Consider the following 12,803-nt stretch of genomic DNA (forward strand, 5'->3'; position numbering starts at 1 on the left):
GGCAAGTTGTCCCTTTCTTTGGGGACAAAAATATTTTCTGTGGAATTAGTTCGCATGATTATTTATAAGTTAATTTATTGTACGCCAGATTATATACCATGTTGATACCTGACAAAACACTCTCATCCCATAAAATCCGGTTTTAAAATGTCTGACCTCAATAATACGCCATCTGATGATCTTATGGAAGGATGGACGGGATCTTCTGGGAAGGGTTAATTCCAAAATAAGCACCATTAAATATAGATATGGCTATCGGCGTCACCTCGGGCAACATACATCTCAAACAGGCGACGTTATTTGTAGCATTCTCACTCCGCGGTGCCAAGGGGATGGAATCTGACAGGCAATGAGTCAAGATACTTGTCAGCCCGGATTATAGATTGTTTTAAAACGATACGATGAAACGTCAGAATGATATGTATTCCCGGAACAACAAAAGTTATAGTATCTATCTACAAGGATCATCGTGTGAGATAAGTCCAACTATATACTGAAATGCCTGTGAGTTTTCGTTTTGCTTGATATTGCTTACTGACACCTTTCTTTTAGATTTGCAAAATTATATCAAATCATCTATTAAAAAACTTAACAAGCAACTGGCGATATGAGCGGCTCCTTTATACATTGCTGCATCATCATGATATTGTTTGTGTTGACCATGGCGTTAATTGGCGGAGGGCCACTTTGTAGGTCGGTCATTAACGTGAATGCTGTCAGGGCGCGGCGCCTCTGATCTGTTCGACGTAATATCTGCACTGTTTCCCAATTAAGAAATAATTTCTGTCAATGTAGGAGCACATGTTGCACGCTTTCTATCTTGTCAGATCAATAAAGAGCTAGCCTTGATTCGCTGGTTAGCACCGAGGCTGAGGCTAATATGGCATACTCGTTATGCCTTGAGGCAAGGACTAGTTCAAATTTGGCAAGAGTATGTGCTCGATTCCAGTCTGGATTGCTTAATCGCTGCACTCTGTGCGACTGCTTATCAGTCGCGTACCTTTTTTAAAGCAATATTGAGGGACTTGAATAACGTCTAGGACCAACAAGGCTATGGATAAATGAAAAACCTCTGAGGTGGAGAGGCCCTGTAGTAGGATCGAGGTTGCGATAACATCAACGCTATCACCTTTCAGTTCGCTGGCGAATTAGCGGGACTTAATATACTTTCAAGGGGACTAGGGGGTGATTAAGTCTTGATTACGTGTCCGAGTGGGATCGGGTTGTTCGCCCCACACTTTTAACTCCGAGACGGCCTGGGAAAAACCGTACCCGCGCGCCGTCCAATATCGGCACAATCCCCTCCGCAGGCAATTAAGAGCAGGCGAGAGAAAAAAAACACCAAAACTGTGAAAAGAGCGCCGATGTGGGCTGCGGGAAGGAGGAAATGAAACTTGTCGCTTTAAATTCTCTGGATGTGTTGGCTCGTTAGTCGGCAGACCGGTGTTAATTTAGAGATAATGCACAAAGCCCATGATTAGATTGTAACACTAAGAGCAACGCCGAAGCGTTTTTTTTTCTCAGCGCGCAAAGTCGTTAATAATGAGACTCGTGTATCTACCGATGAGACGCTTGGTGGTATTGGGTTGCATCTCTTGCGGGGTTGGTTTGGCCTAATCATGCTCGCTTGATTCAGGTAGATGCCACTGAGAACTGTTTCATGGGGGATATGTTAATTGTATGCATGTCTAAACCCATAGCATAAAAGTCGTCATGTTGGTACTCATTATGACACGGATGAGCCGGTGCGTGTGCATAGTACATTGTAATTGCGTAGAAAAGGCAATGCCATTTGTACGGTTTACAATAATTTTATTATTGCTTACAATTATTTTTTTTCTTCTTCAGTGTCAAAGAATGGTACATTATTAAAGACGTGTTTGGTTGTCAACTTTTTTTGTCTATTTTTAACCTTCAACACGGATAATTATTTTTTAACAATCACTGTTAATTAGGCCTACTTCCAAGTCGGCATCTGTAAAGTAAAGCTCCACAAAATTATGCAGAGTACAGTAGCAGTTGTCTGGTATCTTACTGTTTGTATGGGAATCTTAAATTTGAATTTTGAATTGAGCCTGATCACTTAATCGCAGTTTTAATGACTTTGTGTGAATTAAAAGTGTCTAGCAATTACTTCATTTGTTCATGTCTGTGTGTTTCATCGTGATTGTAGTAATGTTTCCATTGTGAAAATATAATCAGCTTTAGACGCTCCCAGCCGAGTACCACAACATACACGCTCAGTGGAAAGGTGTCATCGTCGTTGATAGGACGTCGGTGCTAGACTATACAGCTGATTAACAGGGTCTGGTTTCTCCCCGTACCGTATGCCTCGCACCATCCCGGGGGGGGGGGGGGGGCTACCAGGCGCATGTCAGCCCAGGTCTCAACTTCGGCATCCCGTCAAATTCTAGCTAAGCGTTCTGAGTCTGAGCGGACTTGCCCTGTGTGGAGCACCCATTGATGGCCAGCGCGCGTGGTTCTGCCCCGCGGCAATACGCGGTACGAGTATATTACAAGTGTACACAGTGACAACAATGTTGAGGCAACAATACAGCGATTTCTAATACGAGGGCATGCTGGGTGAGCGCAAATCATTTCATGACGGCTGCCTGAGTGAGCAAACTGAAATAAACCCACACACCTAATGCAGTATGATCTACACCGATTTACTGCAATTTACCACTGTACCTTCATGCCTCTACTGGTTTGTGTGCAGTTTATGGCCAGTTCAGTATACCAGGCCTATATTTCAAAGTTGCTTGCCCGTGCTAATTTCGAGTTTCGTCCCGAAAAAAAGTAGTTTCCTTTTCTGAATTGCTATTTTTTTCAAGCAATAGAAAAATCAATATAACTTAAATTTATTCATAGAAGATATTTCTGCTTCAAAGGAAAGAAAAATGAAAGAGTTGCCAGTTTAATATCGGGACATATGTGGTTTGTCATTTCTAAAATATAGCAGAATCATCATTCAGTCAAATTGTAAATTTCCAAAGACCAATATCCGGCTCCACTAAGTATTTAATACACTTTTACCTACACATTTGTAGCTGTTTTATGTCGACTCTACTGGAAATTATTTCCCCAAATATTCCACAATTCAGGTCGATCCTGGCACATATACACCATGCAAGTCATAATAGACATTTATAATTATGTGGACTTGCGGCCGTCTACTCAAAACGTTTGATTTATGAGACAATTACTTCACTGACGCTATGCATGGGAGTATGAATAAAATATATAACAGCAACTTGTTTTGGTGGTGCGTCGAATTCACACTATTCCCTCCAAATTCAAAATACTAATTCATTTATGAGACATCACCAACATACAATTTTAATTCCTTCAAATTGTAACCACCACAAAATCGCATTGTGAGGATTTTTGAGATCACAATAGATATAATGAGAACACAAAATTTGCAAGATGGAATAAAAACCATATTCACGTGTAGGCCTATGCATTCTGTTTTATAGGTCATGCACCAGAGAAGAATTTTGACAAGCTATTCGAAATCAGTCGGTACTCTGGAGGTCGCAGGTTCCAATCCTGCCTTTTTGCCTTTTTGTCTACTCTTAAGTAAAGTTACTAAATAAATAAATAAGTAAATATATAAAATCAGTTCATTAAAGATGAATTCCGCGTGCTGTTTTCGAGTTTCACCTCGAAAAATAGATTGTTTTCTCAAGTGCTATTTTTCAAGCAATATAAAAGTTATTCACTTTTGAATGAGACATCGAACGAAAAAATCCACTCATGTTTAGTTATTGAATTATTTCTTCACAAAATTCAAATTATTGGCTGCCAGACAATAATTCGGCTCTCGCAGGGCGGGTTTATCTGTGCGCAAAATGAGGTGCTCAGAATAAAGTAGTTTTTTTAGCTAAAAAAACCAAACACGTTTAAAATTCGTAACGGGAGAAAAAATACATTTTTTGCAGAGTGACGTTATATGTTACTTTAAAGTTGGTGTATACGTGCTTTTGGGGTGTGGCACCTTGAAAAATAGATGTTCAAACTGAATTGATAATTTCCTATCATTACATTGGCTACGAGCTTTCCAATGAGACATCGCACACAAAAAAATCGGCCCACGACAGGTAATCAATTAATTAATCATCAACTTTTGAATTAAGAGGGGGCGAACATTCGTTCCGAATAGTGTGCGCAATTTCTGACCTGGAGCGCGCCATTTAAAACCACTTTTTTAAAACTGTGTAAAAAAAACGGCAAAAACAAACAAGCAAATTTACTGTTATACATGACTTTACATTCCTTTAAATTTCGTTCAGAAAAGAAAATTGAAATTAAAAAAACCCAAAAAACATGTGAATACCAACTTTAACTAGTATTCCAAAATTAAAACAAACATGGAACAACAAAAATAAGTTCGTTTTCTAAAGGAAACACCACATTTGGCTCCGATTGAGTGCGCAGATAAAGTAATAAATAATGATGACAGCCAACACAAAATAGGCCTATACTGAATTGATCACGCACTTGGCGGTATCCAATCTGCTCGTTAACACAACTGCATGCGCTGCGCAGATATTGTCAGCAATGATGGCCGTTCATTGCCAAACGAGTCCAGTGATGACGTCATCGGTTACCCGATTCTTCAAAGCACGCGCCACTGAGGTTTTTCCCTCTTTTGAATCAACTATCAGAACGGCACACAGTCGTCACCTCTCAAGGCCCGACAGTGTCTGCCCTCCAAAATGCTGGGCCCTTTTCAGCCCATATGTGACCAGCACGCATATTGCATGTTGTTGTGCAGGAAGTAGACGACAAGCCTGCCTAGTTTGTTACTGCGTGTTTGTTATGAAAACATCCCGGTGTATCTATCTGCCGTTCCTGAGGGAACCAGGTCTCCACTGTGCAGTTGTAATTACAGTCTTGACATTGGACTGGGGCGCCAACTCCCGACCACTCTAAAATGATAACCAGACACCAGATTGATCAAGCAAGTGTCAAAGGGAAGGAATTGTGACAAATGGGCGGGTCCATAACTCGCAGCTGCAAATAAAGAATACCATTGGCTCTCAAAACTTCGACCAATAGAGTGACTGCCCACAAAATGGTTCTAAACAAAACAAAACAAAACATGCGAAACGGGAACATTGGTTACTTTCGTTACCACTTACATTGTCAATGTAACAACAATATTCCAACGCGGCACCAAAGCTTTCCACACCCCTCCATTCATTAATGGGATCGGCGGGTGCAACTTTATATGGTACCCACAATGCCAAGCGAAACAAATAAAATCGTGCGTGCGTTCTACCGATGATTTTACGCCTGGTGCGTTTTGATGGACACTCTTTATTTGTCCACAAGGCAGAGAGACGAACGAAATAATACTGGGTCTATTTTGTAAGAGACCCGTTGGCATTGAACTTCGGTTGGACTTCCAATCCTTCATTCGTTGTCTCTCCGTTGGGCGAAGAAGGAAAATCGGGGATTTTGTGGTAAGTAGCCAGGCGATTTCTGTTTTTCTCTTCTAAATTATCGCTACCAATGATTATAGTCCATGACTGTTAAGTGGTTTTACTTGTAATAAAACCACAATGCTGTGACATCACTAACATAACATTCGGCTATGAACGGGCGATTGGATTTGTCAGGAATTATAAACGAAGTTGAATAAGAACAACCATTTGGTGAAATATCACTAGGCGCGGTTTCAACCAAAATCAGCTGCGTTTGTGATGGTAAAATTCATCATAATTTTGACTACAAATTGAGAATGGGGAAATAAATATAGAAAGCCGTTTCCTTTTCAAATGTATTATCCGATTTGTTGCGAAATGCACACGGACCACGGTAAACAGCTAGCGTGGGTCGTGGTTAGCCCGCCGTAACGATCCCGCTGACTGGTCACGCTGACGCGCTAAGCCAAACACACTGAGTTTACAGATTGGACTGCAATTGGGACGCTTTCCTGCCTCTAAAAAAATACATTGTTTACATGACATTGTGGATGACTTCGTTGCTTCCGTTGCGTGTCAATCAAAACTATACATGGCTGTAATTATTTAGATGAAAACGAAACTGTTGAATGAAATTTGCAACCAAATTTAATACAAGGGTTTATTACGCATACAGGCGGGCTGAAGAAAAGTAAAGATTGTTTCGCTTTTTCCCCCGAATGTTGACCTTCTGTTTGAAACTTTCACTTGCACCAAATGCTTGTTCAATTTAAATGTTGATTGTTTATCAATGTATCGTCATCTTACCGTTTTAAAAATAGCGTCTATTAGTAATGATGAACCTTATAGGGACACAAAACATTATTGTTTTTCACTGTACCAGAATTCCATCGTTTAGGATAGTGCCGTGAAACCTTCATCATCAAGGCTACACCGTTTAAATTGCCGAACCTGAAAACTTTGAAATATTCACCGTTTATTATTACATGTAAATTCAATTTTGGAGTCCCCTTCCCTCGCCCTTGTTTTAATTGTTTGGGGGTTTAGTCACACTTCTTGGAACCATTGCAAGTTTTATTTGTCAGATCGATTTCAAGGTGTGAAGATGATTCGCGTTGGTGAGGCTTTCCTACAAAACTGTGTCTTTCAGTTATTCAAACCCCCCTAAAAAAGCTGTTAGCGTTTTAACACCAGACTTTCCCAACAAACCTTTGTATTGAAGTTAATCATCAACACTTCTCAGTCATCAAGCCTTTCAACATCAAACAATAAAGACGAAGAGTAAAGTGAGATGCATGGTGCTGACAAAAGAAGTTTGGAAATCTGATGGATTAAAATGTTGTAATAGAAAACGCGGAAGCAAGATTGTTGCGGTCAGTTTACTTGTGTACGTCCAATGAGATCTGACCGCACAATATAGTGGGCGCTCTTCATACTACCCGTGGTGGGCTCAGCTGGCTAGCTGTGGCTGGTTTTCAATAGCTGAGACGCATGCACGCAGGCTGCGCGACAATGCATGCACGATTTTCTTTCCCTTTATCAGGACAGCGCTGAACAGCTCTGCAATTGTTTGGAAGGGGTAATGCGATCAAATCATTGCAGCAATTCTCAACAGTGGCCAAATTAATAGGGTTTTCCCTGTGTTTAAAGATTACCCATGCAGAGATTAATATTTAATGGTTGGATATAAAAGAGCTGATCAAAACGAAAGTCAATGTCAAAAATTTAACTTAGTCATGTTACAAATGTTGATTTATTGTAATTCCTCACCTTTCAAAATTCCGAACAGTTTGGGTTTACGATGTTGTAAACCTTCCTATATTGTTACTTGGGTGAATTTTCATATTTGACTTTTTGTTGCATTAGGTAAATCAGTGGCACTGATACTCATCATGAATGTCACTCGGATAACGCTTTTGGTCAAAAAGAAAGGATGAAAAGTCGAAACATTCATAGGCCAATTTTAATCATAAAATACGTTTTAATAAACGAGAAGTGATATTTATGTTTGTACATAAGCATTCCACGTCCTTTGAACATTTCCTGCTTTGGGGGAAACAAGACAAAGGCGCAGCACCTCAAATCCTGTGTACTGATGTGATATGCACGTCGCAAGTGTTTTTATTGGAAAATTGGTCATAAACAAGAATTGATTATTCCACTGAACAATGCTGATGACTCGCTAGATATGCCTAACAAATGTTAGGTGATGAACAGCTAGCGTGTCAAAAGCTGATACCCCGGATGTACGGCAGACTGATTTGGCAAGAAGAAGGTCTGTTTTCACACAAACCTGCCTGAGGTAAACCGTCACACAACAACCTATGTGCTGTACTCAGTACAAAGAAAACACAAACAAGATGAGTCGATCGATTATGTTATCCCAACTCCTAAGCATCTATCTTAGGATGATGAACACCCCCCCCCCCTTTTGAACAAAAAATCCGTGGGTGATGCTCCCTACAAGCTCAGGCGCCAAGTTGTCGCCAGCCCCTGCCTGGACCCATTCATCGCGGGCGTTTCCCCGTAGCGTAGGAGCCACTGGCCCGCTGAACGTAGACAACACTCCGGACGGGACGAGAGAATAGAGAAGTGGACATCATATACGCGCCATACAAAAAGGGGGAAAAAAGATGCTTTCTTGGGGTGACAACTACCTGAATTGCTCAATTGTAGGGGAGAAGCCCTTGTGCCGTCGAGGTGCTAAAATGAATTGCTATGCGTTTTTTCTTCTACATGAAGGTTTTCCTCAATTGCATCGATAAAAACGGGAATGTGATCTGGCCAGGGCCCGTTCAATTGAGTGTTGGGTCTTGTCGGTGTTTGGCACGGCACTTTGATTTGATGCAAGTCGCACCTCCAGTGTGAAAGGGGTTGCCTTGGGTCTTCTCACAGATTTCAGTTTGTTGTCAAGGAATTTCTAAGCTTAGGGAGGTGTTTTCATTGCTTCCTGTTGAGCAACGCTTTTGCGAAATAAGAGGAAACGTAGTTCTATTATTCAGGTAGAAAAACATTAGTGCGAAATGCCGCCAAAATTGGACCTGTCATGCGAAACAAGGAAATTGCATGAATCAATACAAAACATACGTTAGGTTCCAAAAAAGGGACGACACACAGTATGGCAAACTGTACAGGTAAACATTGTGTTATACATTGTTTAAACGTGCGAAGTGACCATTTTAGGACATGTTTGCTCTGTTATGTTGTGCCATTCACAAACCACACCCCTTGCCAATGACGCCAACTGGTTTGCGGAGTGCGAAGTAGCCGTTTCGCTCCTTAGCGGATACCGTTCACCTGGGCTGCTCTACGGTATCTCCAGCACTCTTGGCGCCGCTCAGATTTAGCTTCCCGTTATACCTTCTTTGTACAACGACGTGAAAGAACCTTAAAATTTCATTGAGCAATCTAATCAGCTTGAACCCACTTGAGGGGGACAAAACTCGGCGGACAATTCACCCGGCAGCCGTTTACTTTTCGCACCACGTCAAGTTGCTTCAGTTGACTTAGGGTTGGACCTACCGTCGCCTTTTGGCCAACACTCTTAGCTCGCTATGTTTGCACACTGCTAATACATTGGGACATTACACAAAACAAACCCTTTCCCTTTCCGAGTATGTTTAGAACTCGTGCGAAATCATCAGGTGAAGACTGACGAAAGTTGAGGTAGAGACTTTCAGAACCACTCGATAATTGAACTTGACATCGTGTTGTCTCAAGATTGATAGACGTAAATGTCAATGGGTTAGTTACAACAATAAAGAATTGTGCTTTTCCATTCTTATTTAACAAACCCCCAAAAAGTTGCATCTGAGCCTTAAAAGTGAACTGAACTTGAAAATTATGAGTGTTACTCGTGTAATCACTTGGAGAGAGTACATGCAGAAATTAAATTTTGAACTTGTTCACAACATGTGCGAAACGTAATTATTATTATTATTATTATTCCATATTGAAGTTTTTCGAATAATTTATTTAATAAAAATGAAAGGTTTTACACGACATCTTTCGCAGACCACAGCCGGAAATCAACTGAAAAACAATGCCGTCTTCAAAACTGTACAATTGCCCATCAAATTCACTCCTTAAAGTTCCACAGTACATGTATAAACTGATGCTCGAATTAGTACACTCAGTTCTCAAATATGAATTATTCCGCAATCGACTGCCATGATTATCATAAAATATTCAGTAATAAATTGACAAAATGCCCGGCTGGTGATTTTAGTGTCGGTAAAATTGCATTAATTGCTTTGGAACAGAGGCAGGAAGTCTCTATACTGGCGCAGTTTTCTGCCGGCTTACGGTATTAATATAAAGGAATCTGTAAAATCAAAATACATGTTTTGAAATTCAACCATTATTGAATAATGCATTGCAAAATGAATAAACAGGTCAAGATGGAAATGTATGCCATTTAAAATCCAAACTGAACAGATGTTTGTTGATAAGGTGTACAGACATGCAGTAGGAGGAACACATCAGCTTATTACATAAAAAATGACAATAAATTAATGGTTAACTGAACAATTCCTATTACATTATCGTAATATTAAGTCCAGTCTAGAACTATTGAAACAATTTTGCAACAGTTAAAAGGTTACAAGTTAAGTTAACTATAATTAGCACAACTCCTTTATATTCATGTTTTGTGAATAACTGATTTTTGAAACCCAAATAGCAGAGCTGTTGTCGAGTATTTTTCGGGTCCCCAAGTAAACCATATTATTATCAGTGTTCGTGATGGAATCAAGGCTTAAGGATCCTCACTCCTTTTGCAGAACACATTATGCCTATTATTATTGTTAATAAATTCTGGCAATGAAAGAAATCAAGGATTCCTCAAAAGCGAGCTAGGCACTGTAGCTCCAAGCCTGAAGAAGCCTGTGGAGAGAAGACAATGAGAAGCAATTACAGTTTTAGGGGGTGGAGGAAAACCCCAGAACAATATTCTGAGGAAAACTCACGGAATCTGACAGGGACTGAAAACCCAATCCACATGTTGACCCAGGCAGGATTCGAAACCGGATCACAGCGGTGGAAGGCGAGGACAGTACCGCTACGCCAACCTGACTCCCCTTATACCGGTATACTTGCTTTGGACATTTTCAGATTTTGTTCCGGCTATATATAAAATCTTATGAGCACCATTTTCCACTTCAGTATTTGCTGATAGCTTCGGACTATGATTATGTTTCTATATAGGCTCGCATTTCCGTTTTTTCCCCATTTGTCAAAACGCGGTCACGGCTTGCATCGTGTCTGGAGGCTGAATAATCGTCATCCGTAGAAGCATAGAGAAAATACTAGGCATGCGCCTTTCAGCGGCTGATTCTACCAAAGACAAGTGAGGGCGGGCTTCAACTGTCATGGAGCCGGCCGGCCCATTGTTTTTCCGCTAATGACAACCCGTGTGTATTTTAAGCCGCCTTCTATCGTTGAGTGTATCGCTGATATCTCTCGCGCTCGCGTATAGAGCGCCATTCAAGTATCCGTGGCTCCATCGGGCATGCAAGAAAAAACATGAAAGAAAACTAAATAGCCGCATGAGATGATAACATAAACACGGTGCAGTGGCTTTGTGTGCACAGAAATACCACTGACACGTTCCAATCAGTCCATAGATAACAGGGACGCCTGGGCGGGGGATCCCGGAGCCAGCGGGACTGGTCCACACGCTAAGCGACGCGATAAAGACAAACTCCGGGAACCGCTTACCCCGGACCATACGTTAACGGGAAACCATACCGTAGGCTGGTCCCTCTTCCCCGGTAGCGTGGGCACAGCGGTAGCTAAGGAGGTGCCACGCGCTGTACATAGTACCCAGCTTACACGGACTTACACACAACCCAACGCTATTCCCACCAGACCCGTTTCGATCGAAATTCTATTAACTTCCCTAAATCCTCATTCTTTCCTCGGACCGACGTGATGAAAAGAAGAGGCTAGAACACAAACCCCTGCTCCAGATAAAGGAGAGAAAAGGAGACCCGATTGTCTGCAAACTGGGTCTGAAACAATGGACAAGCTTCTTCAGCCAGCAAGCCTATCCATGCCCGGCGGTGTCTGCTATTCCCATATGTTTTTGTAGGAATTAATCATCCATCGCGGAGCCTGGCGCCAGTAAGGTTTAGTAGCTGTGTCCCCTGAATGGGGCGGTTCAGCCCGCCACAAAGGGATTTCACACCTCGCGTGTTTTCTCTGGCGCTTATTAATTATGTTAACACTTTAGCCAGTCAACAACAATTATCTCCAGCTCGACGCTGATTGGCTGGAGGCGGGAATGTCGCGCGGCAACTGTCAATCACAGGTGTAATTATTGATAATAGGCCTCTTTGGCGCAGACACCCTTAGAACGATTTCAAGTGGCGCGATTTCTACAGCTTAAATACCCCGGCCACCCCCCTCAGCACTGATCACAATATTGATCAAAAATCGTTCCTCAAAGCACTCCCCCTACATTATGTTCAATCCCCTTTTCGACTCACACTCATTGCAATTGTTTCATGGTCACGAATATGGACAGAAAAACGTGTTTTAATCCAGTATTTTCGGTGCAAAATTAGTGGCAAGAGCCAACAAAGTGGCAGAAAGAATAACGGAGCCACACATTATAGCAAGTCATTCAACGATGCAGTAGTCTCTTTACTTTGGCCCCTGAACATGGATAATAGCGGTGACTACACGCACACGCACGCTGCGCATAACCTTTGTAGCCGTGATGTTTCGTTTGTGCTGCAGACGCCCGCACACACACACACAAGTGTGCAGTTAAAAAGAAATGAGAGAAAGGCAGAACTAGCTGGGAAAAGCGAAATTGTTTTTGATATTTGTTCCTCCTCGTCCCCTCCGATAAACGCTCGTGTCCGGCCGTAGGGTCCCAAACCGTTATAGATTTCTCTTCTTCATTCTTACTGAACGTGCCGAACGGCCGGCGGGTTAGCGAACCCTCCAGTGGAAGATTATGCCGACTGCGGGGCCCTCGTGGTACAGTTTGGTGAATGACAACAAGATACCGAGACAAGGTTCATTGTGTGCACTGGCTCCGCTGGCGCCAGTAGTACTTAGGCATTTGCGTCAAAATGGAATGCTGCAACAGCTAATCACCTTAGATGTCCCCGCATCATTTTCACGCTTTTAACAGACCCGCCTCCCAATGCACGGCTATAAATATTACAATAGGGTGATCGGCACAGATCGGTTTAGGCGAGGGGAGATACAGATAAAAAACAACAAAATTGACCTAACAGAACACATGCGCAAAACTACTGGCTTTTGATATCACGACTAGAAAATTACGCTAGCCCAAGAAAGGTCCGATGTTGTCTAAAGGGAGACACAGTAACTGAACAGAGGCAACCGGAGGTAATT

The 12,803-nt window shown here is 41.8% G+C and overlaps 1 protein-coding gene across 2 annotated transcripts in view; it reads left to right on the top strand.

The window, feature by feature from the left end:
- Positions 1–5,279: 5,279 nt before the first annotated feature.
- The window catches only part of LOC119727010 (T-box transcription factor TBX2-like), a 41,933-nt gene continuing 34,409 nt past the window's right edge, over positions 5,280–12,803 (top strand). Inside the window, exon 1 of one of the 2 annotated variants that reach the window (XM_038198889.1) lies at positions 5,280–5,471. The gene's annotated coding sequence lies outside the window, so the exon portion shown is untranslated. Of the gene's footprint in view, positions 5,472–12,415; positions 12,798–12,803 lie in introns of those variants that run through there. The other variant, XM_038198891.1, reaches the window with a different exon arrangement.

This window comes from Patiria miniata, unplaced genomic scaffold (genome assembly GCF_015706575.1).
Source record: "Patiria miniata isolate m_02_andy unplaced genomic scaffold, ASM1570657v1 HiC_scaffold_2, whole genome shotgun sequence".
In the NCBI taxonomy this organism is placed as follows: domain Eukaryota; kingdom Metazoa; phylum Echinodermata; class Asteroidea; order Valvatida; family Asterinidae; genus Patiria; species Patiria miniata.